The sequence below is a fragment of the Pleurodeles waltl genome, chromosome 8, assembly GCF_031143425.1.
Source record: "Pleurodeles waltl isolate 20211129_DDA chromosome 8, aPleWal1.hap1.20221129, whole genome shotgun sequence".
Lineage (NCBI taxonomy): Eukaryota > Metazoa > Chordata > Amphibia > Caudata > Salamandridae > Pleurodeles > Pleurodeles waltl.
Genome location: NC_090447.1, coordinates 427,432,167 through 427,460,010, shown reverse-complemented (window position 1 = coordinate 427,460,010; position 27,844 = coordinate 427,432,167).

The window sequence follows — 27,844 nt, the reverse complement described above, 5'->3', positions numbered from 1 at the left end:
TGTGGCGGTGTTTTGTAGAAGTGTGTGTATTTTGGTGTGGCGGAATTGTGTGGGTGTCTGAATTTTGGCAGATTCCGAGATGTGGGTCATAATAGCTGTGGTGGTATTCCGTGGCGGTGTATTGGCGGTCTTCTGCACGGCGGTAAGCGGCTTTTACCGCCAATGTTGTAATGACCCCCAAAGCCTTGTGATTTCACATGAGCTCTGCATTTCACCACGGCAATTTCAAGAGGTAACTGAATCGCGTGCAACAACTCCTTGTTTTTTTCACCATTTTCCACTGGAGAACCAGAAGAGTTCATGAAACCCCTCTGTGACCATAGTTGGCCAAAATCATGGACAATTCCAAATCCGTATCTGCTGTCAGTATAGATAGTGACTTTCAGTTTGTCAGCGGCATGGCATGCTCTAGTAAGAGCAACCAATTCAGCCACTTGAGCAGAATACACTCTCTCGAGCCAAGAGGCTTCCAGGATACCGGTGATTGTACACACAGCGTATCTGGTTCTCAGTACTCCCACTGAGTCTCTCAGGCATGAACCATCAAGAAAGATAATGTAATCATTCTCCTCCAATTGAGTATCTTTAATATCAGGTCTCGGTTTGGTGCACAGTTCTGTTACCTCAAGACAATCATGTTCTATTTCTTCAGCATCATCAACATCTGTATTTTCATTAGGAAGCAAAGTGGCCGGGTTTAACACAGTACAGCGCTTCAAAGATACATTAGGTGACCCCAGTATAATAGTCTCGTATTTGGTCAGGCGGGCATTTGTCATTTGCTGCGTCTTAGTTTGGGTGAGTAGTATCTCGCCTGAGTGTGGGACCATTACTGTTAGGGGATGTCCCATCAATATACCTTCACATTGAGTGAGACTTTGACCAACTGCTGCAACTGCACGCAGACAACCAGGTAAGGCTGAGGCAACTGGGTCCAGAGTAGCTGAAAAATATGCTACTGGGCGGTTTGCACCCCCATGGACCTGCGTCAGGAGAGACAAAGAACAAGCATCACATTCATGACACAACAGGACAAAAGGCTTTGTGTAGTCAGGCATACCTAAAGCTGGAGCCCTGCACATACATTCTCTCAGTTCAATGAATGCCCTCATCTCTTTCTCGGACATGGTCAGGGTATCCGGGCCATCCTTAACCTCCTTGACCGTCAACCTCACCAAAGGCTTAGAGATAATGGAGAAGTTGGGATTCCACTGGCGTCAGTAGCCCACCATTCCCAAAAACATCCTAACGTCTCTCTTGGATGTCGGGGGATTCATCTGCAATATGTCTGTCACTCTTTCTTTAGAGATTCTCCTTGACCCTTTCTCAATTAGATGGCCTAAGTACTTCACCTCTTTCTGACAGTACTGCAACTTCTTTGGGGACACTTTGGGCCATATTTATACTTTTTGACGCAAAACTGCGCTAACGCAGTTTTGCGTCACAACAATTAGCGCCGGCTAACGCCATTCTGAAGCACCATGTGGGCGCCGTATTTAATCAATGACGTTAGCCGGCGTTAGCCGCCGGCGCTGCCAGGTGTGCGTGAAAAAAAACGACGTACACCAGGCAGCGCCGGCGTAGGGGGATATGGAGCTTGGGCACCAAAAAATGGGGCAAGTCAGGCTGAGGCAAATTTTTCGCCTCAACCCGATTTGCGCCATTTTTTTCGACTCCCAACCCCCATAGAAATGACTCCTGTCTTAGCAAAGACAGGAGTCATGCCCCCTTGCCCAATGGCCATGCCCAGGGGACTTCTGTCCCCTGGGCATGGTCATTGGGCATAGTGGCATGTAGGGGGGCACAAATCAGGCCCCCCTATGCCACAAAAAAAAAAAAAAAGTACTTACGGAACTTACCTTAATGTCCCTGGGATGGGTCCCTCCAGCCTTGGGTGTCCTCCTGGGGTGGGCAAGGGTGACAGGGGGTGTCCCTGGGGGCATGGGAGGGCACCTCTGGGCTCCTTCCGAGCCCACAGGTCCCTTAACGCCTGCCTTGTCCAGGCGCAAAAAAACGGTGCAAAAGCGGCTGTACGTCATTTTTTTTTACCCGCCCACTCCCGGGCGTGAATTTTGCCCGGGAGTGTAAACAAGGCGCACATGCCTCGGAGTCAATTTTTTAGACGGGAACACCTACCTTGCATCTCATTAACGCAAAGTAGGTGTCCACGCTAAAAAATGACGCAAACTCCATGGACTTTGGCGCTAGACGCGTCTAACGCCAAAGTATAAATATGAAGTTAGTTTTGCGTCGGAATTGCGTCAAAAAAAAGACGCAATTCCGGCGCAAACAGAGTATAAATATGCCCCTTTATGTCCGTTCTTTCCCAAGTGATTCAGTAAGGCAATAGTGTCATACCTGCAGTCATCTTTTGTTTTGGACGCAATCAGCAAATCATCAATGTACTGTACTAGAGTCAAATTAAAAGGTAATTCTAATGACTCTAAATCCTTCTTCAATATCTGATTGAAGATGGAAGGCGATTCCAAAAACCCTTGAGGAATTCAACACCAACTGTAAACCTTGTCCAAGAATTTGAAACTGAAGAGAAATTGGCTATCCTCATGAAGAGGCACAGAAAAGAATGCTTGAGATAAGTCCACAACTGTGAACCACTCCGCGTCACATGGCACCTGGAACATGATCACGGCTGGATTTGGCACCATGGGGCAACATTTCACCACTATCTCATTAATTTTCCTCAGATCTTGGACAATTCTAACTTTCCCACAAGGCTTTCTCAATCCCATTATTAGTGAATTACATGGGCTGCTAATTACTTCTTTTAGTACCCCTTGCTTTACAAAGTCTGCAATTATCTGGGTCACCTGTATAAGAACATCTTGTGCCATGTGATACTGCGGTACCTGGGGAAACACCGCATTCGGCTTCACATCTACTTTGACTGGTTCTAATCCTTTTATCAGTCCCACTTCCTTTCCTGTCAAATCCCACACTTTCTCTGTCACTGTTCCCTGTAATTCGGTTGGCAAATCGGTCACTGTGAACATCGGGAAAAAGCTTATCAAAGAGTACTCCTCATCTGTGGTCTCCATCTCAGGCTCTGAGATCTGACCATCATCCCCTTCATCATCACTATTGGTCTGCACCTCATTTCCTTCATTGGAACAAGTGATTGAACCCCTCGTCTTACACAGCAAGTCTCTTCCCAGTAGGTACACCAGACTTGAATCACAGACGACAAACCTGTGCAATCCCTGAAAGGTACCAATCTCAACCTGGACTGGATCTGTAATTGGATTTGTCAAGAGCTGATTTGCTACTCCTACCACCTTTATGGTACGCCCCGAAAGTGGTAAGTTCAGAACTTCTGCACTTCTGACTGTATAAAGTGTAGGTCCTGTATCAACCAAGAAGGAAACTTTGTGACTCATCACTTTCCCCTGCACATAAGGTCCTCTCTGATCTACTTCTAGGGACGCTGCAAGCCTGCACTCCTTACTATCTGAACAATCATCCAACCATTCATCGTTTATTCCATTCTCACCACGTAATGGGAACTGTTGTACTGTATTATTCTGACTCACTGTTTGGCCTGTGACCTGTTGAGGAAGCATCACCTGTTGCTGTCCCATCGGAGCTAAAGGCAACTGCATTTGCTGTCTAGGTACAATGGGAATCTGCTGTTGCACTTGCTGCATCTGCGCTGGTTGGACACGTGGCATTTGCATTTGTTGCATGGGCTGAAGACCTTGCATCTGCACCATGTTATTCTGGAAGTTTGGATTTGAACCCCTCATTCTTGGACCCCTTACATTTTGAAATGCCCTGACATCATTGCTTTGTTGAACAATATCATCCTGCACCATTAACGGACATTCCCGCGTCCAGTGTCCCACGCCCCCGCACGCATGGCGACATCTTTTTCATCCCTTGCACGTCATTTTGAACCACAACAGTATTCAAGTCTGTACCACGGTTCACAAAGCCTCCCCGACCTCGGCCTCTCGGTTGCGTCTGAAACATCCCGTTGCGGTAGCTGTACCATCTGCTGCACTCCGTTGCCCTGCATCCCTGCTTGAGCTGCCTTAATTTGCATCACCATCACCTTCTCTTTCAGCTTTCTCTGCTTCAATTCAATCTCATCACTACAGTATTTCGCGTACTGCAATACCTCATCAATCGGCTTCACTTGCCAACAGATCAAATGATTCTTAATCATCTTGCTAATCTCTGGTCTTAATCCTTCAACGAACCTGAACACAAGATGATTCATGTCTTTCGGTTCTATGACCTCTATGCCACTGTAAGTTTGAATGCCTTCCACAACCTTTCATAATAAGCATGTATCGACTCCTTGCCCTCTTGTGCTGTTCGATCAATTTTCTGCCAATCAATATTCTGTGGCGACACCTTCTGCTTCAAAAACTCAATCCCCTTATAGTAGTGTTTCATCACCTCAGGAGACGGTGCTCCTGTAGTCCTGTCCCTTGCCGGTTCCGTCGTCGGCCAATCCACACTCCTCTTGCACTCAAGCCACAAATCAGCTGGGACTATAATTTCAAATAGGGTATTCAAGTCTTCCCAAAGGCATTTGGCAAGCTTCACAAACCTGTCCGTTTGCTGATAGCACTCTATCGGCTTTTCCCTCAACCTGGGATAATCATTTGTGAATGACAAAATGTCACCTCTCGACCATGGTACATGAACTAGAACCCCTCCAGCTGTCTCTCGCATTGGTAACATCTTTATTGTTCCCGTATCTGACGCGGCTTTCGTCTGCTGCTGTTCCAGGCAGTCACTTTTCCTCTTATCTCTCTTCTTTGCCCATCTGCCTTCCCACTTCTCTAATGCTCCCCAAACTTGAGCACTCTGTAGTGTCTCTTTGAGGTGTGCTTTCATCCCAGTCGATCTCATGTGGTCAAAATCTTTAGGTTCAAAGTCTAACCTATAACTCCTCTTCGGATGCTTAGTATTGTCTATGTCTATTCCGTACTTGTCTGCCACATTGGCTAACCTCTGGTGCACCTTACTCACTTCTTTGGTTATTTTTGGGCACAGATACCTCAATTCTGCTTCAGTGTATGACTCCAACCTGAGCACTCCCATGCTTCCTTCAACTAGCTCAGCTGCTTCCACCCCCAGCCTCACAAAATTCAGGTATTCTTCTCTTTCTGATCGCTCTGCTGTCACCGGAGTGGTCTGTGGAGTGTTAAGCTTGTCTAACCATTCATTCAACTGTTGCGCTGTTAAACCTTGCAACAAGATATTTCCAGCCTGCACCATCGGGGTTTGTGATGTATTTGCACTCATCACCTGCGGAGTCAGTATACCCAAACCTGCTTGTCTCATGGTTTCTAACAGAACCCCAATTGGACTGAAGTCCAACAAGGATCTAGACCTCTCCGCTGCCTGTTCTCCCGGTGTCATCCCTTGGGAGCTTCCTGTGTACCCTCCTCTTATCACCTCTTGAGTCATTACTCACTAGGTTTTGCCTGCGCATATAGCGGTACTGGCGGACCAGCGGTAATTGGCAAAGATATAGCAGCTGGTGCCTGTCCATTTCCCAATCCTTTTGGAGCATTAACTCCCATAGGTTGATTCATCACAGGTGCTGTAACTGGCTGAGGTCCTGTGGCAAAATTCGGAACCACCTGTTGCTGCAGCTGGGGCAGCAATTGTGGAGTTGGCTCAATCTGCATTAACTTCGATCTTGTATATACTGGATCAGGTGGCACCATCAAATTCGTACTCATCTCTAATACTGGAACATCAGGGTAGAGCCTCTAGACTGGTGGTGGCTGCAACTGTATCTGCGTCTCGGGTGCAGTGGATACACTAGCACCATTCTGTGTCGGTGTTGATGTGGTAACAGTATTTGCCTGTACTGTATTTGTGGTTCCCTGATTCTGGGTCGAATTTACAGGACCTGCACTGGTACTCTGTCTGTTGTCATTTATGGCATATGGTGGTGGTCGATCATGTAACAAATGATTGAGAAACTCATCATCATCTGAATCATCTGCATCTGCCCAAGACTTCTGAGTCTCCTTTTGCTTGTTAGAGCCCTGGTCTGTTTTACAAGTGGCTTTTCTTCGCTGTGTTTCGGCTTCTTGAGTTATTGCCGGAAACATTCTAACTCCGTCTATTATTTCCCTTCTCCACATCCTGGTCTCACTATCCCATTGAGCTTCTGCTAAGGTATTTTCTGCTTTCCTCATTCTCCTCTCGAATTTCTGTTGCCTCTGTCGTTTGGCCATTAATTCCCAAATTGCTAACGCCACAAACTGAGCTGGTCTTGGGGGTGGCTTCTGTTCATTTAGCACTTTCCACAAATTTTCTAGAACCCCTATGTTAAATGTTCCATTCTCTGGAAACGTCAAACACCCAACTTTCTCTGTTAATTTGCACCAATGCTTTAGCCAAAGACATGGCGCGACTCCCTTCTCCTCCATTACGGCATAAGCTAGAGTATCCTCTGGCAGTGTAGGTTCCCCCACACTCGCTGTAATGTACACATCTCCCCTCAAAGCACTCTTCAAAGCCTTGAAAAACTTCATTTCTGCGTCTTTTATTTCATTTAGAATCTAATCAGGAAGTGACTTTAATTCCCAGAACACTCTTCGCCTACCTTCTCAACCAATTGCTTCTCACGGACGGCTGCCAATCCGTGCGCGACCCTTCTCACTAGCTGACCTATCCCAGCGCGGCTCCAATGACGTCACACTCACACACACTGTGGCTGACAAAGTCTTGTGGCTTGTCTTCCTTACTCTAAATCCACACAAAACTAATGCAATATATTGCGAGCACTTCAACAATAAACCCAAATTTGCCGGTTTACTTCAGGAAGAGTAACACAATCGCTTCAGAACTTTACAGAGATTTCACTTGAAGCCTCGGCCGCTACTCTCTCTTTCTCAGATCCTGCACTCGCAAGCAAAATTTGACCCACAAATTTCACTCTCGACTTGTCAATGGTTCGTCCTAGTGTACTTTAGAACTTGCCAAATCTCCATCGAAGGTTTCACTCACACACTTTGACTCAAGCTCGACTCGTCAACCACGCCCGATTGACCTATTAAAGCGCGCAAATTACAACATGAACCAAGTGTCTCCTACACTTATCAATATACTCTGGAGTCTTAGACCACGCCGGGTCCATACATCACCGACAACCACGTGGACAATTTTTTAGCACAAAGCGTCACACTCACATGAAGTTCGCCGACTTCCCTACTCTTATACTGCGGAGTACACCCACTCCTTCTAAAACATTACCTGGCCTAAATTCTCACAAACCTTCACAATTCACCTGTGATATGCATAAGCTAAGCAAGTGCAGATTCAACGTCACGCATACCTATCACTAGAACGCTGAGAACATACCCAACTCACTTCGGCAAGCTCCGAGATTCCGGGAAAGTCATTTGGGACTTAGGGGCACATCATACTTCCAATTTGCATTATTTTGAAAACACTTCTAAAACAATGGTCCCTCACCCTAGGGCCCCAAAGGGCCAGAACCGTCCTCTGCTACCAGAACTGATAACGCGTCCCTTCCTAGATAATTTACTTAGACTGGGACTCGTTTTAGGCCAATGAATCTTTTGACACTGATTGAAGACACCTTAGGATGAGACAATTAATCAACATAGCAATCAATAGATCAATAACATCATCAATATTCACTATAACAACTCAATTCAATTTGGATAATGGCATAGATAAGACTTAAAACACACCGTGACCCTCCAGTCATGAATAACCACACAAGGTTTGTAAGATTTATGATATTTATTCCCTATTGATTACACTCTACTATCAGATTTATTAGTCTCAAAACCATAAAACACATCAACACTGTTATAATGTGGCAACTCAAATAAGATTTAATCAAAGCAAAGATCATAAACATTAGAACAAAGCACAACGTCAACATGGATTAATCTTAGCAGAGTATCATTAACGCATTATTCAACAAAGCATTGTATCAGTCATTTGTCTATTTGAGTCCATTTAGTGAGTTCCATAACTAACCTCGAATTAGCATTAGCATGTTGGGCTTCATGCAAAACAATTTAGCAACATGAATTTAGAAAACATCTATCTATGGTCTCTATCAAAGAAGCAGTTGGCACCTAGAAAGGAAAGGCAAAGAGTCAATTACAATTTAATTATCATATAGTTACCCTCCGTAATGGGTCAGCATACAGAGTCAGTCTTCGTCCTCAGGACATCATTTGATTCGCCATCAGCCAGGAAACACAGCAAAGTTCAGCGAGACCAGGTAACAAGGAATACCTCCCTCATAAGGAGGAAAAGTATAGAACGCGTAAGGCATAGGTGAGGATGGTTTGAAGTGTCAAGCGGCAAAAGTCTTTAAGCAGAGTAACAAAGTGGCTGGGTAATAGCAAAAGGCATGTAATGGCTGTGTCAAAAGGTGGCTCGGAATGGCATAAAATGGCTGATTTCTCCTCGTGTCATATGATTATGTCAAATTTGTTGTACAGTCCCCTAATTGCTAATTGGGCAAATTTTGGCGCACCATTACCTCCATCCAATGGTTTACTTGTCGCCTCATTAAGATTGTCACCTTAGAACAGTTCTCACGTAGTTTATTGGCTTCTGTAATTGACGTCTCCAACGGGTAGAAAGTTAGGTACAATTTCATGTTCTCGCGGTCCTCTCACAGTCCCAGTCAGTAGTTCCATTGCCTATACCAGTTCAGGCGACCTTGTACCAGTTGCAAGTTTACACCGTTGCATTCAGCAAGAATGTCTCCTTGAGCAAGTCGAGTCTCATGAGAAAGAATTTACTACGGTTACACAAATCTTCTAGCTTCTGGAAAAATACGGCTACATTACCTTCAGCAAGTCAGCACATTGCACGTTAGAGAAACACATTTAATATGAAACCCGGGCAGCTAGGCCCCGACTCATGCTAACTAAGGCCTAATAATTAATTAGCAAAACCTTAACATATAACTCTTAATTCTAATACAAATCATACATTAGTATATTAATATTTCATTATTAGTCAGTTGCATCTACCCTCATATATATTGGTGGCCACTCCCCGTCAGCACATTTCAAACACACGTTTAGTAAAAGCACATTAATACATTTTCTATGCAGCATCATTATGCACTAATTCGCACCCATTTCATTTTAATTTTTGATTCTAAAACTACACTCCAACAGTTTATCCTTACTTTTGAAACACACGCTATACTTCTACTCAATAATGTTTTTATTTTGTTTGTTTATAGAATGCAACAGCAGCAATTAACAGTACAAAATAACAGTAACAACTACGTTTGACCTTTTACCTCTGGAAGATATTGCTCATGGCAGCTAGGTGTGCATACAGTAACAATGTCCTCTCATCTCCTCCCATCTCTCCATTTAAAGGCCTTGAACATGTATGCCCAAGAATATTTCCAGTATCTGTCCTCCATGACAGTTTATTCCAATTTTGCCTTTCGGATATTTTTTGACAGTAATATAATGGTGCATTAAACATAAAGAATACATAAAGGCAAGCGCAGAATGTAATCAACAAGGCATTTGTTGTATCATAGATTTAGTCATTCCTTTCATTTGTCCTTTTGCATTTCTTGACTAACCAAATTATCTCGGAAATATAGTTGTCCTTGTGTATATAAGAGTTAATGAATCCTGTACATCTTTCTTGCTTCCGCAGCCTTTCTGGTATGCTATTTGTTAGTGCCTCTAAATGTCCTCAACACAGTGTCCTGCTTTTCCACCGACTCATCCTTCACACCCCGTCCCGGGGCAGAATACCCTTACAGACGATTCAGTGGTGGTTGCATACCGTCTACCTTTAGCCTGTTCTTGAGAGTGTGCTTTAGAAATGTCAGCCATGCTGAATTGCCAGGGCCCATCTTATTCTCTACATTCTCCTCATAAAGGTCTTGCATGAATGCCCTCCAAAATGTCTTATTAAAGGCCTGCATGGTAAATGTGCGCGACCGTATGTACTATCTCCATCTGTTAAGCATTTGAGTTAAAGCACACTTGATTCTTGCATCAAGGTTGAGCTTAATTGCTGACCCAGGGTGTGTGGAGATACTAGAGTTGGTAGAAATAGGAAATTGAGATGTGATTGTGTTATGCTATAGGGTAGGGGATCGTGTTGCTTGATCATGTTAGGCACTCTGCAGCCTTTTGGCTCGATTCATGCTGTAGAAACACTTCATACCTGCATGCATAATTACATACATACATTCATACATACATACATGGAGTGCATACAATGACTTGCTTCATTTCTTTTGGGAGCTTCGCCCATGATGCATGTTGTTGATGAGACAGTATGAATCTAATGAACATAAATTGCATCCACGTCAGTTAGGAACACAGTGATTGTAGAGAACCACACATACTATGAAAGAAATTGGTCTAGACGAAATTGCTGACATATGTACCAAACTCACCAGTTTCATGTTTATCACAGCTGAAGTAACTTAAGTCAAGAATTGGTAATGCCAACCTGATTGCTCAAGTATAAGGATGACCAGAAAACACCTCCTCTGCTGCTGCTACAGATGTAGTTGGCGCCAGTCGTTTTTCTGTTTTTGTCAGAGGATGTGCCATTAAGCAGCCGAGTGTGTATCAGTGCAGTGGAATTTTTCTTCAAGCCTCAGTGTTACATACTGCTAAATAGCAAATAAAGCTTAAAACACATGGATGTTCAGGAGTGTATTCCGGGCATGCATGTTGTTGTAGCAATGCACATCCATGAAGTGTGGAATCTATGCCTGCTTTACATTGTCTCTAAACTGGGGAATCTCCCAGAATGCATCTGTGCAGTGTTTAGTCCACTTTCTCCCAATAACATTGGAGTACATGTTGTCAGGTATTATACTTCCCTTTCTACTGTGGTTTTCATGTGTGTGCCTTGCTAGCAGGTGTGATGAAGGACTTCTACTTGCTACCTGTGAAATCGACAGGCTGGCGGTGCTTCATATGACATACAGCCGCGGTCGCCCAGCCAGGTCCGGCGGTTTCCCGCCGGATTACCCCCGGCTGGGAGAATCCTCCATGGCGGCGCTGCAAGCAGCGCCGCCATGGGGATTCCGACCCCCTTCCCACCAGCTTGTTTCTGGCGGTTTTCACTGCCAGAAACAGGATGGCGGGAACGGGTGTCGTGGGGCCCCTGGGGGCCCCTGCACTGCCCATGCCACTGGCATGGGCAGTGCAGGGGCCCCCTAACAGGGCCCCAGCAAGATTTTCACTGTCTGCATTGCAGACAGTGAAAATCGCGACGGGTGCAACTGCACCCGTCGCACCCCTGCAACACTGCCGGCTCCATTCGGAGCCGGCTTCAATGTTGCAGGGCCTTTCCCGCTGGGCCGGCGGGTGCTCCCTTGGCGGGCGCCCGCCGGCCCAGCGGGAAAGTCTGAATGGCCCCCGCGGTCTTATGACCGCGGAGCGGTCATTCGGCGGGGTAAGTTTGGCGGGCGGCACTCAGAATGACCCCCTTAGTGTCTGATTTTGAGTTGATTGGTAATTAAAGACAATTCTGATTTATGGTGGATGTGCTACATCTGTAGGAGGATCCTCTAGTGGCTTTTCCCAGACCACCTTTTAACAAACAGGGGGTAGGCCTATATAAATATATGAGGCAGAGGAGAGACCTCGAGAAACCTAATATATAAATATATATATATGTGTGTGTGTGTATATATATATATATATATTTATGTGTGTGTATCTCTATATATATATAGATGTATAACCTAGCGGTCGCCACTAGGTAATTATATTTAAGACCTAGTTTCTATATAAAAAGCATTGTTTTACTTGCCTATAACTTTGGCGCCGCTTGGCAAATCTTTACAAAGCTTACCAAAACAATTTGTCAGTCATGTCAGCTGCTTCCTGTAAAGTTTCAGGGTGATCCATCTGGAGAGCCCGGGGGGGGGGGCTCCCAAAACACTTTTTTCCTATTCATTTTTCCTTAGGGATTTTGAACAGTGACAGCTCCGAAACTACTGGACGGAATTACATCAAACTTGGCAGAAAGGTAGGACCTGGTCCAGAAAGCGACCTTTTTTCCTTTTGGTGTAAATCTGTTCAGTAGTTTTTGAGGAATTAAGAGGAAAACAAATTTGTATATATAGGGAGGGAAATGATTTGCGACCCCTCCCGATCTCCTGCTGAGATCTGATTGGCTGCCAACACTTCAACAAGGAAGTGTTTGCAGCCATCTCGGGACTCGGCAGCCGAGTCCCAGAAAAAAACTAAGCAGCTGTTTAAAGCAACAATAAAAGAGCATTGGTTTTCTTTCTTCTGCTCTATTTTACTAACTTGTTCTTTTATTGTTGCTTTAAACAGCTGTGTTAGTTGTGCTCCAGGTCCTGACCTGAAGTGCAGTGAAAATTAAAAAAAAAAATATTTTAGACCTAGTAGGGGGCTGGGGGTGGGAAAGGGGGTATCTGTACCCTGGCCCCCTCTTTATTTATACCTTTTTTTCAGGGACTCGGCTGCCGAGTCACAAGATGGCTGCAAACACTTCCGTGTTAAAGCAGAGAGAACATGTTTAATTTTTGCATTCTTTAGATAGTTAGAGAGTAGCTATAATTATTCTGCATGTTTCAATACATTCTAAGCTACTGAGGCCCAAAATCTCTGCTGCGCTACACAGAGTTCTGCAGGCGGGATTCTCCGTCGCAACTGTTCACGTTGCGCTTTACATCAAATGCAGCGAGAAATACATTCTTGCACTCAAAATCACAAACGGCACCACGCAGTTCACATGGGCACAGCCATTTTGGTTTTTTTACTCTGTTTAAGGTGCTGGGCCTAGTTTGACTCCTTCTATTATCTTTTTAATCCTCCACCCCCATTAATTAATCTACACCTCAATTTTTATCTAGTGTAGTAGTGTGTGTTTTTGTGTCTGTGTATTTTATGTGTTTTTAGTTTTTGTTTTTGTGACTTTTCGTACCTTTGTTTATTATTTTCCCCTTTACTTCCTTATTTCATTTCCTTCCTTCCTTCCTTCCTTCCTTCCTTCCTTCCTTCCTTCCTTCCTTCCTTCCTTCCTTCCTTCCTTCCTTCCTTCCTTCCTTCCTTCCTTCTTTCCTTCTTTCCTTCCTTCCTTCCTTCCCCTGTTTCTTTTCATTTTATCCCACCCAGGCCAGAACCATAGCAGAGAAGGACACCAGGCCATCCCAAACAGCCTGCGGCAGTAGCCACATACCTTGTGCACGGCGGCACTGCCAAGGGGTGCAGCCCCGCCCCATCTTTTGTGAGGTGAAGGTGGCAGCACTCATTTTTTATGTGCTGCACCACCTCCCCTCCATGCTGGCAGCTGATGGCAGACCTGGCAGTGGATACCCCCTTCAAGATGGTTGGCTGTGCTGGAGGAGGGTCCGCCAGTGTGTTTGGCGCACCAGCCAGGTACAGCTCACCATCCAGCAGCTGATGCACCGCAGGGCAGATGTCATCGACTGCGATCAGGACCTGCTGGACCTGATAGGCGTAGAGATCGCGGAGCTCAGTAAGTATTGACTATATTATTGTGTTTGTGTTCTATAATGCTAACCTTTTAGCTGAATAGCATGCTGCTCACAGTCTCACACTCAGAGGTAAGTTACATTAAGAATATTATTATGTGATCCAGTTAAAGTTCAGCAGGTGCTCAGTGCTACCTTACCATACTTGTCAGTGCTCTCTTTGGCTGATTATTTAAGAAGTCATTGCAATGCAGACTCCTCTGTCCTTCTGTCACCATAGTGAAGTAGTGATATCAGTGAGTTAGAGTTCTCTGTGACTTTTATCTATGTAGCTCATACAGTTCCAAGCAATTTCACAGTGATGTGTAGTACTACTAGTATGCATCTATACAATGCAGAAAAGGGAGACTGAGTTGATCAATAAAGGGGGTTGAGAAATGAGAATAGAACCAAAGATCATTCCTTGCAATGCATTAGTTCCAACTGTAGTTTTAGTAAGGAAATTTGGAATCAGGATTTTAGGAGTATAGTCAATTCAACATTAGTAGATCATACTAGTACAATAGGAGAACTGATTTAGATAAGTACAATGTTACTGTGTTTGCCTGTTATAATAATATTGTGGAGATTAACTGTGCCATTAATCTATTTTTTTAATCTTCTTTATTTTTTACATCAGCAAGAGCTGGGGATGAGACGTCGACCACCATCGCCAATGCTGAGGGCTCTGCTCATCCCAGTAAGTCCTATTAGTTATTATTAAAATCAATATTATTTCCCTAACTTTTACCTAAGCTCACTATTAAACTACTTTTAATTTTGCCTTGTTTATTTTTTTATAGTGTCTACTTTTTCCGATTTTTGTTTAATTCTTGTTGACCCTGCATTATCTTTTTTGCTGTCCTTCATTGACCATTTTCTTCCACCCCTTCATTGCTCTTCATTGTTTCCAAGTCATCATCAGCATAGGCTATAACCATGACAAAATGTTTTTGGTTGCCTTGATTACCTGGCTTTTCTAACATTGTGAACCAACAAAATGCCCAGAGTGACATTTTTGATAGAAGATACTGTAGTGCTAACTGAACTGTAGCAGGGTATTGTGGTTGCACTTTTGTGAGTAAAAAAATTAAGAAGAGGTGTACCTGGCAACCAAAACTGTATAATGTTTTTGTCTACTCACACCGACCACCAGTGGCGCCAGCCCAAGTGCTGCTGCAGGAGGAGATGGAGCAGGGGGAGAAGCGGCAGCAGGGATGGGCGGTGGTAAGTCACATTGCTTGCTTATTGACAATTACTGTGATGCTCATTAACTACAAGAGTGTTGTCGTGATCATGAACCCCTGCGTTAACACCTATAACGGTGATTGTGTTATAGCCTCTTCTATCTGCAACACAACAAAAAGCACACATAATGTATGCTAAAAATGATGGATTGATGGAGACGGGAAAGAACAGAAGTTTAAAAGAAAGGATGGGTGAAATGAGTTAAAGGAAAGGATCCGTGGGTGAATATTGGGTAAATGGGTGGATGGGTGAAAGGATGATTGAAAGAAAGGGTGGATAGTGGATACTGAATGGAAGGTTAATGGATTGTGAATTTTGGTGAAAGACTGGATGAGAAGAGTAAAGTTTAAATCATGGTGGCTGTGGGTGAATATACTAGGAAGAATGAAAGGATGATTGAATAATTGCTTAAATAAACAAGGGAGCTCTTCTGTAAAGGGGCATGCTGCTCACCTACTTCGATTACTTTGTTTTATGGTAATCAAAGCTATAGTTCAAAGTGGGGGGTATTTTAATTTGCTTTGACTCCCTAAGGCCCAGATTTTTCCTTTTTTGCACTGCATTTGCGTCATTTTTTGACGCAAAAGTGGTGCACGCTGACAAAATATAATAGTAAATGTATAAATATGGGCCTATATTTGTTAAGTGAGGCAGATAGGTATCCCACCCATCATCATTCATCAACCCCCTCCCAGCCCATGGCATTTTACCACCTATGACCAAAGAAGTGCAGTATGGTTCAATTCGTGACTGCAGTGTTAGCTGTGCAGTGTGAGTCTGCTTCAGTTAATGCAGCATTTACAAGTTTTCAATGCATTGCAAACCAAATACACAACATGTGTTTCCCTTGCCCACTCAGTCACCTCTTAGTACTTGACTCCTTTATTCTTTCCTAAGTTCTTCCATCCCAGCCTACCAAACAAATTGTATAATCTATTCTTGCCACATTTCATGATTTCCCATAACAGATTTATTTTACGCCTGTTCAGATTTTTCCCTTTAGGCTTTTGTCTCTACAGTGACTGAGTTAGCCAAACTTAGGCACATGATGAGTCGATGAACAGTGACACCCCTCTATTCTATAGCAAAAGCTCTACCTACCTGTCTAATCCCTCTGTTCTACCCTGCAGTAGAGTAAGTCAGTTTCTTGGAAATAACTTTTGTTGGTGGGCAAGGCAATTGAGTAAAGTGGGACTAGTAAATGCCCAATTTAATTTCAAGCTTGACATAAGGGATACCCGTTCCTTTCCCTGTAGTGCAGTGCATTGTTTTCCCCTCCATCTACTTACAGCAGACAGGATAATATATCCACATTTTATATGTGACATGAGTGAAGTATCTTATTTATTGTTTATCTGCCTCTTTGGAGTCAGTGTAGAAACTAAGTGAAAGGCATTTGGAGAAAAGCAGGGCAATTGGAATTAAAGATAGATAATTGTTAACTACAGCTGTCCCAGCTGCAGACAGTAGAAATGTACCTGAAGTGCTGGCTAGCATGCCTCTATTAATTTGGCACAACAACTTGAACTCCATAGTGTATAATGACTTACTCATAAATTAGATGTTCTTCATTATAATTTTTCCACTAAAATTGTATGTTTAGTTAATAGAAAATCCTATACAAGTAAAAAATCAAATCACTGTTTTTTTAATCTGGTGTTATTCTGTCTTAATTCTTTTCTACCAGACAGTCAGTGCTTTTTCTGTGAGGCATGTGTAGGTAAACAAATACAATTGGCCCTGTAACTCTCCTAATCATAGTCAGATCAAATTCCATTTGTCCCTAGGGGATCAGCAATGTACTGCTAGTGTGTCACCCACTACCTACTTTTGAAGAAGTGTTTGCTTACAGCATTGTTTACAATTTGTCCTTTTTATTTATTTTCTTGCTATATCTACTCCTGCTGGTTGACCAGCACCACGCACCAGGCAGGAGAGAGCAGCCCGTCTACAGCAGCAGAGGCTCGAATGTATACTGGCCAAATGCCGGTGGCTGGTGGTCCTGGAGGAAGAAAAGGGCGAAATAGCTGCCTCTGACCCGAGTTCAGCAGCACGCCATCTGCAGCCTCTCAGCCACTACATCACCACCTCGCAGCTGCCAGCTGTTAGGGTCCCTGACTGCACCTGCTGCCACCCACTCCAGCTCTGACAGGGCATTGCTCCACTGTATCCTGCCGCAGATGGACAGTATGGGTTGCCAGCTCGCTAGGATTGAGCAGAGCCTGGACCTGCTCCGGACCCAAATAGACAGTGCCTTCTTCTGAGCCCTTTTTAAATTATTTGTTTTGGTTGAAGGTACTTGTGGGTGGAGAGGGTGGGGATGGACCTGGGACCAGGTTTCACTTTGGACTTTTGCTGGAATGTTTGGGGGTGGGACTATTTGTTTGTGGAGAGGGGTGAGCCTTTGGTGGGTGCAAAGGGTGGGTTTTCTATTTGTTAAAAATAAAAGGGGATATATTATTTTACTTGAGTTATGCCTCAAATGTTTATTTTGGTGTTTTAGTTTGCACTGCTGTCTAGTGTAGTCTGTTTTTTTAATCTGCTAAAAAAGTGTATGTCATTTACTTATACCCTTAGAGTGCGACATCTTAGGGGAGCTGTGGTGGAACAGAGATGAGCCTTTTCTCACATTAGTAAGAAGTCTCAGTCACACACAGGCAATAAAGGAGATGCAGGAAAGTTTTTAACGGGTATTTTACAAAGACTGCACTCTACGATATGATAAATGTGTGAGCTACAATTATTAGGATAATGAACATTGCAAGAAGCCGAATGGTAAAGATGAGAGTCGTGGATACAAAGACCCCCACAATCTTGCAATAAACATAGAATGTAAAATCCATAGCCCAGAGAACCTAGGGCCAGATGCAGCAAAACGGCAATTTGCGACTTGCGTGTCTCAGACACTGACTGCGACTCGCTATGGGGTCGCAATGACCCACCACATGAATATTCATGAGGTGGGTCGCATATTGCGGCCCCACAGCGAGTATAGGCACTCGCTAACATGGAGGCCTGCTGACGTCAGCAGACCTCCATGTTCGTGACCTGCTTTTAAATAAAGCAGTTTTTTTTTTTTTAAGTGTAGCCCGTTTTCCTTACAGGAAAACGAGCTGCACTTAAAAAAAAACCGAAACCTTTAGTTTCGGTATTTTTTCAGGGCAGGGAGTGGTCCCTTGGACCACTCCCTGCCCTGAAAAAATATTTTTGGGTCCAGTCACAAACTGGAAGGGGTCCCATGGGGACCCCTTCCAATTTGCGAGTGGGTTACCATCCACTTGAAGTGGATGGTAACTGCGATGCCATTTGCGACTGCGTACGCGGTCGCAAATGGTATTGCATCCCACTGCGACTCGCAAATAGAAAGGGAACACCCCTTCCTATTTGCGAGTCGGAAATGCATATTGCGAGTCGGTAACGACTCGCAATATGCATTTCTGCATGGCAAACCCACGTTTGCGACTCGCAAACAGCGATTTTCGCCGTTTGCGAGTCGCAAATGGTTTGCCACATCTGGCACCCAATCCCTAACCTAACAAGAGATAGGTGTGGTAAACCTAAATGCCATTACCAGGTCCATGATAAGTGCCCCCCAATCCTCATTAACTTGGAATGAAGTCTAGGTCAGACTTCGTGATGACACAAAGCATGAATCTGCATCAAGGCGACGTGCAGTATAGATGGCCTGGATAGCATCTGGTAGGGATCCCTCCGATAACCTTGCCTGCGTGAGATATAGTTATATAGATCTTGTAAGACCCTTGATGCAGGTATGTTCCCAAACAATAGATAAGGGGGCAGGCCTGTGGCAGCAATTATGTAAACAATTCCCTCCAAAAATACTATATGTTCCTGTCGCACATAAGTGGGAACAGGACATGATGTGAATACCTACGTTCATCATTTGACTTTGACGCTGATAGTGATGCCTTCACAGAGTGACACTGATAACATAAAATCAAATCATCTCTCTAACTATAAACATGGTAGCCATTTTAAAAGAAATAATGAAATAAATAGGCTAGGACTGAGCAAGATAAATAGGTTAAAAGTCACTAGGTGACAGGGCGCAGGCATGCAAACCAGAAGGCTAAGCTAAACTCCTGAGGCCCATTAAAACTAAACAGGATCCACTACACCCTCCCTATTACCGGAACAAGGATGATGTCATAAATGAGGATGCCATAGAAGGTGTATGAGTCCAAGCTAAACTGGTCTGAGCTAAAACATCTAAAAGCATGGTATAAAAACTTTTAAAACTAGCTAAAAACATACAAAGAGGTAAAATGTTGACCATTACAAGCACAGCAGGCCAAAGTTACTTCGGCTAATTTTAAACTTTCAGAATAAGCCAATGGTCAAATTATTTAACAATAGTTCTGATCTTGAAGAATGTCTCCGAAGTCATCGAACAGGAGCGCATCCAGGAATGCCTCCACATTGTCAGATCGGTGACAGGATTGGTAGACAGGTCCACAAAGCAGAAGTGCACACAAGCCTCAAGCGCAGGATCACCTGCGAAGCAGCACCATTAGAAAGGGCCTGAAGGAGCCAGGTAGTTCACCAGCGGTGGGTCATAGGTGGCTTTGCAAATCAGCCTCAGTCTCATGGGGCACGACTAGGAATGACAATGGCCAATCATGCTCCAATTATTCCAGCAACGGAGCACCAAAAAATTGTACCATGACACCATGGCACAGCTGGGCTGGTAGTAGTAGCTCCATCACTCCACTTAGGTGAGAAGGCACAACCACTGTGTATTAGGAACAGCAGCAGCAATATCCCTCCAATCAATGCCAAAGTAATCGGAAAGCCTCCAAACACACTCGAAAAGAGTGAAAGGATAGCCGCTGGGATGTCTCCAAAGACAGTCTGGAAGATAGAAACGAATCCAGACCCAACAGCCTTAAAGAAGTGCACATCCCAGTAGTACTTGAAGCGTTGAAAATTCTGGAAACCAGCTCCCCAAAGTGCTTGTGGAAGTTGGTATCTAATAGGGATTGTATCTCAGCCGATGATCTCACTAGCTAGAGAGCATACGCCGTTGTCAATGCAACTTGTTTCTGGAACAGTAGTGCCTTTAGTCTGCTCACCTTGTTATAATTTACATTAGAAGTATCAATGTGAGGCCACATTTCTGCTTATCTCTTGTGTGGGGGGAATAGAACATGTCCACAACAGGTTACAATTTGAGAGATGGAAATTGCACAGCAATTCCCAGTCTCACTCCGCAACAGCTCTGTTCGTTCAGGAGCACATAACTTCCATTCAAAAGTACATGAAATGCTGGCTGAATCAAAGGGATGGGAGTACCCTTCAGTAAGCATGCCAAGTTTGCGATCCGAGCTTTGCAAAAGCCGTGAAGTGAGCCTGTTTTCAGATCATTGAATGACTAATATTAGTCTTGCATTTGCTTCTGCTCAAAAAGACCTCTGTTTTGTTGTTCAGACATTTTTACTCGAAAGGCACCTCCCACTCTTCTTTTATAAAACTATCTCCTAGCCACTCGTATCTGCCTACAGCAAAATGTTTCAAACATTTTGTGAAACGAAAGATGGAAATTGCCATGTAAGAGCCATATGGTTAAGGGACTTTCTGCTTCTGTCAAAGGCAGCTTTTCTAACTTTTCGATATTGAGCATTGTGCAACTCACTTCTTTTTTAGCCACTGTCTGTTGCTCAGTGGGCAACCATCCACACACAAGGGAAGACATCAGGAAGAGGTGGAACGACTTACGAGGGGAGGTGCATTCCATAGCATCAAAACACCAGATCACCGTTCACAAAACTGGTTGTGGTCCCCCACCTCCTCTCCCTGACTACATACATGGGCCTGTGCACTAATCAGTGTCATGATGCACTTGCATTTATCAGATGAACCCATTAACTGTACATAAAATGGCAACCACCTGTCCAGCAGCACAGGACAGTTGGAAGTGATGCAATTCCCGCCGGCATATGCCCTCATGGCAGTAGGCGGTCATAACCGCAGTGTAACTTCTCATTGGTTGCCATTCCTGCCTATAGGGGACTAGGCCAATGATGATGACCGCCGGTGGTGACGGTCCTATATGCGGTGGTCGTGACCTCCATTTTCTGCCAACTATCTCACTTGATTCCTGACACTCCTGCAAGGAAGACCTCTACTAAGTGAGCTGCTGTGTACTGTCTCTGGGGGCCATAATGCTACATCCTGCAGGTGATAGGCCCCCAGCCTATACCCAAGAAGAACTGGAAAAACTGGTGGAAGGAGTCCTACCCCTATATGAACAGCTGCATGGGGCACCAGAGGAACAGGTGAGCCCCATGCCATTGGTGTGTGTGATAGAGGTGTGTCGCTGTGAGTGGAGGTGTTGCCATACAGGCAGGCCACAGTGTGCATGCATGCTGGGGGTATGGATATATGGAGTGCGATCCGTTTGGATAGATGTGGATAGCGATGTGTGTATGTGTGGTGTATGTAGACCACTGTTGTCAATGTAGTGCCAATCCTAATCATATTCTCCTCCTGTCTGAGTCACCCATCCATGTCAGCAACCATCAGAAAAAGGGGCTTTGGAGAACGATCGCCAAGCAAGTGTGGAACCTGGGGGTCTATAGTCAGTGGAGCACCCATTGCAGAAAGTGGTGGGAGGACCGGAGATGCTGGGCCCAGAAGATTGCGAAGGCCCAGCTGGGGATCTCCTCCCAATGAGGGAGGGGTACCCATCAGACCCTGACCCCCTTAACGGCCCGCATTTTGGCATAGGCCTACCCTGAGGAGGATGGATGCTTGAGGGCAGCACAGCAGCCACAGGGGGGTAAGTACTGACTGTAAACTGGCACCTGACATCACTTGAATGGGATTGGGTGGCTGCATACTGGAATACTGTGAATGTGTACACTGGAAGGAGCACAATAACAATGTGTATCAGTGTCCCTTCCAGGGTAACCATGGAGTAAGTATGACAAGGCAATGGTGCTACTGAAGTGCACTTCCAAACTTGACATAGGTGGGCCTATTTCGACAAACTATTCATTCTGTCTGACCAGCTCCAAACAATTCAATTATTGTATCAGAGACATCAATGCTATTCCATATATGTAAATTCCCTACTTAAACTGTGTTTGCATTGCCATGGTACAGTAGCTGCCATTTACTGTATGTGGGTCTGGCTTGACATGTCCTCCATAAGAAAGGCCTCAATGGGACTGGAGTATTGAACTGATAGCTTAACTAAGCAATCATGCCTCACCGTCAGAGTTCAGGTATGTGTTGTGACATAACAATGGAATATTGCTAATGGCTCTAAGGTGAGGGCTGATGGTACAGCAAGTGCAGCTCATTTAGATGTCAGTGTGTGGACTGGGCCTTACTAAAATGGAATGCTACTAGTTACAATGATGGCCTAGGGACCTAACTGTTATGGCAACATAAGGACTCCATGTGAATTGTCATACGTTCTAGACATTTCCTAGCAGTACATCAAAGTCACAGCCTCCACATGTCCATACTCTAGCTGTGTGCACATATTATGTAAACTATGACTTACAGCTTTGCATGTGCAATAGGTATTGGTAGACTTGGAGTGCATTGGCAGTGGCATTCCCTGACACGAGATACAAAATGTGATATGTACATGTTCATATGTCAATGAGAGTTAGGTTTTTACCATTTCCCTACCTCTATTTTTCTCCGCCCCCACTATCTCTCCCTTTGTGTGCATCAGCATCATCTGGTGAAGGAGAAGGTGCACAAGCAAGTAGGGATGTGTAGTGGCGTGGACCTGGGTTTAATAGTACAGAGGCTCGAAACCCGTTTGGTAAGAGGTTATGAGGCCGAAGCCAAGGTTTATTGGGTTAAACTAATGATGTTCAACAACACAAAACTGATAGAAACTGTTCTTCTCTTTAGTCTTTTCTCCAACCCGGACGTCTCTGGTTTTAGGGGTGTGGTGGATGGCGTAGCTCCTTAATATTTCCTTCTGTCCCTCTTACAGGTGGTGTTCTGCTGACGTCTTCTTCCTGGACGCCGTGGTCTCTCGATAGAACAAGAGGACAGGTCTTGGTAAGTGGTAAGTCTCTATCTTTTCTTATTTTATTATTCCAGGGGAGGGGAGTGAGGAAAAAGGAACGATGGGATTGGTGTCGTTACGGGGGTTTAAATTATAAACAAAGAGAGAGTAAAGCCTGGGTGATTATTGGGCTGTGTCAGATTAGTGAGGGGGGGGGTTTGTGACATGCTCTGTGACCGTAGAGCTGACGGTGAGTCCTGCATTCGTTAAGGCGGAAAATACCTTGTCCAGATGCTGGAGATGTTCTGTCCAGGTTGCACTATATATAACAATGTCATCAAGGTAAGCGGCAGTAAACTCTTGGAAGGGCCGTAAGAGTCGGTCCATTAAGCGTTGAAAGGTCGCAGGAGCACCATGAAGTCCGAAGGGAAGGACGGTAAATTGGTATAAACCCGAGGGAGTGGCAAATGCAGTTTTTTCTTTGTCTTGTGGTGCTAAAGGAATCTGCCAATATCCCTTTGTGAGATCAATAGTGGACATGAAACGGGAGTGTCCAATCTTTTCTAATACTTCATCTACCCGGGGAATAGGGTAAGTATCAAAAAGGGATATCTCATTGAGCTTTCTAAAATCTATACAGATTTGAGTTCTTTTAGGATTATTACTTAATTCAATCAGGTAAGTAACGGGGGTAACTGTTTTTAGTACTCGATAGGGTCCCTGCCATTTGGCCAACAACTTATGTTCAGAGGTAGGACGCATGATCAAAACTTGATCATTGGGGTGAAGAACTCGCAATTTGGTGTCTTTATCATAAGCGGCCTTTTGATTTTGTTGTGCTATTTCTAAGTGATGCCTTACGTCCTCCCAGACCGTCTGGAGATGTGCCTTCAGCTTATGAATATAGTCTAAAAGGGGTTTCTCCTTATCGTTCTCTTCCTCCCATAGCTCTGCCGCCATATCTAACAAGTTGCGGGGCTGTCTGCCGAATACCAACTCAAACGGACTATGCCCAGTAGAGGATTGTTCATGTGTCCTAATTGCATACAGTGCTAAGGGTAATTTCTGATCCCAATCTTTCCCTGAGTCGCTTACTAACTTACGCAAAAGGGTCTTGATGGTCCGGTTGTATCGTTCCACTAAACCATCAGTCTGTGGATGATATACCGATGTCTTTATCTGGGAAATTCCTAAAGTCTTACAAATTTGTCTCATGAGTCCAGATATGAAGGGTTTCCCCTGATCCGTTAGAATCTCTTCGGGGAAACCAACCCGCGAGAAAAAAGCTATCATAGCTTGCGCAACCGCCTTCGTAGTGGTGCTGTAAAGGGGAATTGCTTCTGGGTATCTGGTGGCGTAATCAACTAGCACGAGGATGTGTGTATGGCCTTTGGTGGAAGGTAACAGAGGTCCTACCAAATCCATGCCTACTCTTTTGAAGGGAGTATCTATAATTGGTAGTGGATGTAATGGGGCTCTTCTGGAGGCTCCGGGATCTACAAGATGGCATTTAGGGCATTGCGCACAATATCGTCGAATTTGGGCATAGACCCCTGGCCAGTAGAAGCATCTTAATAAATATTCCTCTGTTTTCTCTCAGCCGCAATGACCTCCTCCAGGCTGGTTGTGAGCTAGGAACAATACCTGAGTCCGGTAGGGCTCAGAGATCACCAATTGCTGTTTCTCCCCATTTATAGTCCTAGTTACTCTATATAATAGGTCTTTGTGTATTATAAAGTGGGGGCCTGCCTCTCCGGTAGAGTCACTCTTGGTGTTTTCCCACACGTGCTCGAGGGTGGGGTCTTCGCGTTGGCTTACTATAAACGAGACTGGGGCGTTGGTTATGTTGGCCACTGTTTTCTCATCCTCTACCTGTTTTGTTTTCATAACATATTTCCGTTTTTCCGCCCTTTTTTCTCTCCTAGTAAGTTTTTTACGTTCGGGGAAACTAGCAATGAAAGTATCCCGAAAAGGTGCTACTTCCCACCAGTCATCAATGTGGTTGGGTTTCCGTGTTTGGTCTAAAATGTCATTAAACCACTGATAATCAGTCCCAATAACACATTCTTCAATCAAATTATCCATGATTCCTATGGCGAGTAAGTCATGATTAGCATTCCATTCTATTTCCACCACTTCGAGGGGATATCGAGCTCGGTCTCCATGGATGCAACATATCGTCACCCAATGTTCCCTAGGAGTCTTTACCAAGTTAACTAGGTCGCTACGAGTCACTGACTGACTACATCCAGAATCAATCAGAGCCATGACTAAGGGGGTTATTACAACTTTGGAGGAGGTGTTAATCCATCCCAAAACTGACGGTAAAGTGACGGATATACCACCAGCCGTATTACGAGTCCATTATATCCTATGGAACTCGTAATATGGCTGGTGGTATATCCGTCACATTTGGGACAGATTAACACCTCCTCCAAAGTTGTAATAACCCCCTAAGTGTCCATTGACTCGCAGAGGGCATTTAAAAGACGTGTTACTGGTTCCTATGCACAGAACTCTCCCTCAAGTGACTCCTATCTCCATAGGTTCTACTCCCTCATGTTTCTTGGGGCAAACTCGAGCTATGTGTCCCCACTCCCCACAACTGAAACATTGAGGCTGTTGCATGGGATTTCTCTCTGTGCTCCGGGAGGAGGGTCCGGGTTCCTCAGGGTTCCGCCTAGTCGTATATTGAGGAGGAGTGGTAGGAACTTTATTTGAGGGTCGGGACGTTTGGTTTTTCACATTCACTGATCTGTGATGGGCGCATGCCAAATCGACTGCTAGTTCGGTGTCAACTTTTGGATGTTGTCTGATCCAGTTCCGAGTGTTCATGGGGAGTGAGTCTAAATACTGTTCTAATATAATGGCCTTGATGATATCTTCACAGTTGGTCCCTAGGGGTCCCAACCACTTCAAACCCAGATCTTTCACCCGGTAGTAGAATGTACGTGGATCTTCATTTGGTCCCCATTTAGCCTTACGAAACTTGGACCGATAATACTCAGTGTCATGTCCCACTTGTTCTAATATACTCTTCTTAATTTCGGCATAGGGAGTAGTGCCCCCAGGATTTGCAGCCTGATATGCGGACTGGAGGGTACCTGTTAAAAGGGGAGCAATATATTGGCCCCATCGATTCTCAGGCCATTGGGCTGAGGAGGCTACTCTTTCAAAGTTAGTAAAGAAGGAGTCGGGATCCTCCCCCTCCTGATACTTCTGTAATACCGAGCTTGGTACGTTTGGGTGTACCTTACTGGCAGCAATTGGATCGGTCAGTTTCGGCATAGCAGTCTCGTGAACTAACTGATTATTGGCCATTATGGTGGCCTGACTCTTCAAGGCGGCTTGAAGAGCCTCTCTGTCCTCTTTGGCCTCCCTTTGTTGTGCCTCCCAGACTAATTGGAGGTGTCGTTGACCCTCTGACAGTTGTTTGATCATGTCTTTGAGGGTGGGTTTCTCTTCCATGCTTACAGTTCCTCTATACGACCCAGGAGGATAGGTTCGTCAGGACTTCAGATCCCACTTCTGACACCACTGTAGTGGCGTGGGCCTGGGTTTAATAGTACAGAGGCTCGGAACCCGTTGGGTAAGAGGTTATGAGGCCGAAGCCAAGGTTTATTGGGTTACACTAATGATGTTCAACAACACAAAACTGATAGAAACTGTTCTTCTCTTTAGTCTTTTCTCCAACTCGGAAGTCTCTGGTTTTAGGGGTGTGGTGGATGGCGTAGCTCCTTAATATTTCCTTCTGTCCCTCTTACAGGTGGTGTTCTGCTGACGTCTTCTTCCTGGACGCCGTGGTCTCTCGATAGAACAAGAGGACAGGTCTCGGTAAGTGGTAAGTCTCTATCTTTTCTTATTTTATTATTCTAGGGGAGGGGAGTGAGGAAAAAGGAACTATGAGATTGGTGTCGTTACGGGGGTTTAAATTATAAACAAAGAGAGAGTAAAGCCTGGGTGATTATTGGGCTGTGTCAGATTAGTGAGGGGGGGGTTTGTGACGTGCTCTGTGACCGTAGAGCTCCCCGTTCCCCGACCCAAGCTGCACTATTCCCCTTCCACCCTCCCAGTTCCTTTACCCACCTTTCCCCTCCCTCCAACCCCTTTATTGTGAGTAGCTCTGAACAGACTCCGTACCTTGTTTAGCCACGACCCTCCTGGGTCGTGGCTGGACTCTTCGTGTTCTCGGGAGTTTTCTTCCCCTCAAGCGCGGTGACTGGGCTCCTGCTTCTTCCGTCTTGGTTGGCTCTCCACCGGCTCCACACTCTTCTCCTTTCGAGGTCGCTCGGTTACGGCTTCCGTTTGCGGCTCCTTTGCAGCTCCGACGCGACGTGGTATGGCGTCCTCCTCTCCTTTTCGCTCCGCAACCCGGAAGTCCTGTTGCGCCCCACCCTCCAAGCTCCACGTGTCTCCATGACGACGCGTAGTGGAGACTGAGGAAATACTTCGGTGGCGCCAGTGCTGCATTCCGGTAGGCGAGGTGCACGACACCCGCCTACAGGATGTGACAGCCCATGGGACCCAGGAGGCTGGATCCAGCAAGGAAGAGGGACCTAGTGGGACGGAGGGCAAGGGGAATGCCACAGGGGAGCCCGGTTCTTCAACATCATCATTGGATTATTCCTCCAGTGGACCACCCTGGTGGTGGCAGACCCATTGGGGACCACCCTTACACCATCTGTGTCCACCACCCCCTTACTACCACCGCCCTCCCAGTAGCCTTCCCACCCAGTTGCCCATGCCCACTCAACGAAGAGGGTGGGCATGTCCTTCGCCGCAGGCACCTCTGCCCCTGCCCCAGTCAGCCCAGCTGTCCTCAATGAGGAGGCTATTGATCTCCTGAGGTCTATCTCTGTGGGTCAGACTACCGTTGTGAATGCCACCCAAGGACTAGAAACTCAGGTGCACGCAGGCATCCACTTCAATAGACACAGTTGCACATGACAAATACAAGCACCACAAGACCCACTATCGGCATGCACCCAAACAACACACATCTGCATACATGGCACCACTCTCTCCCTACACTGACTCCCCCAGTATCCCCTTCAGCACAGCCACTACACCACTCACACCTGCTGGTAGTACATCAACACTCCCTTATCCAGCCACTG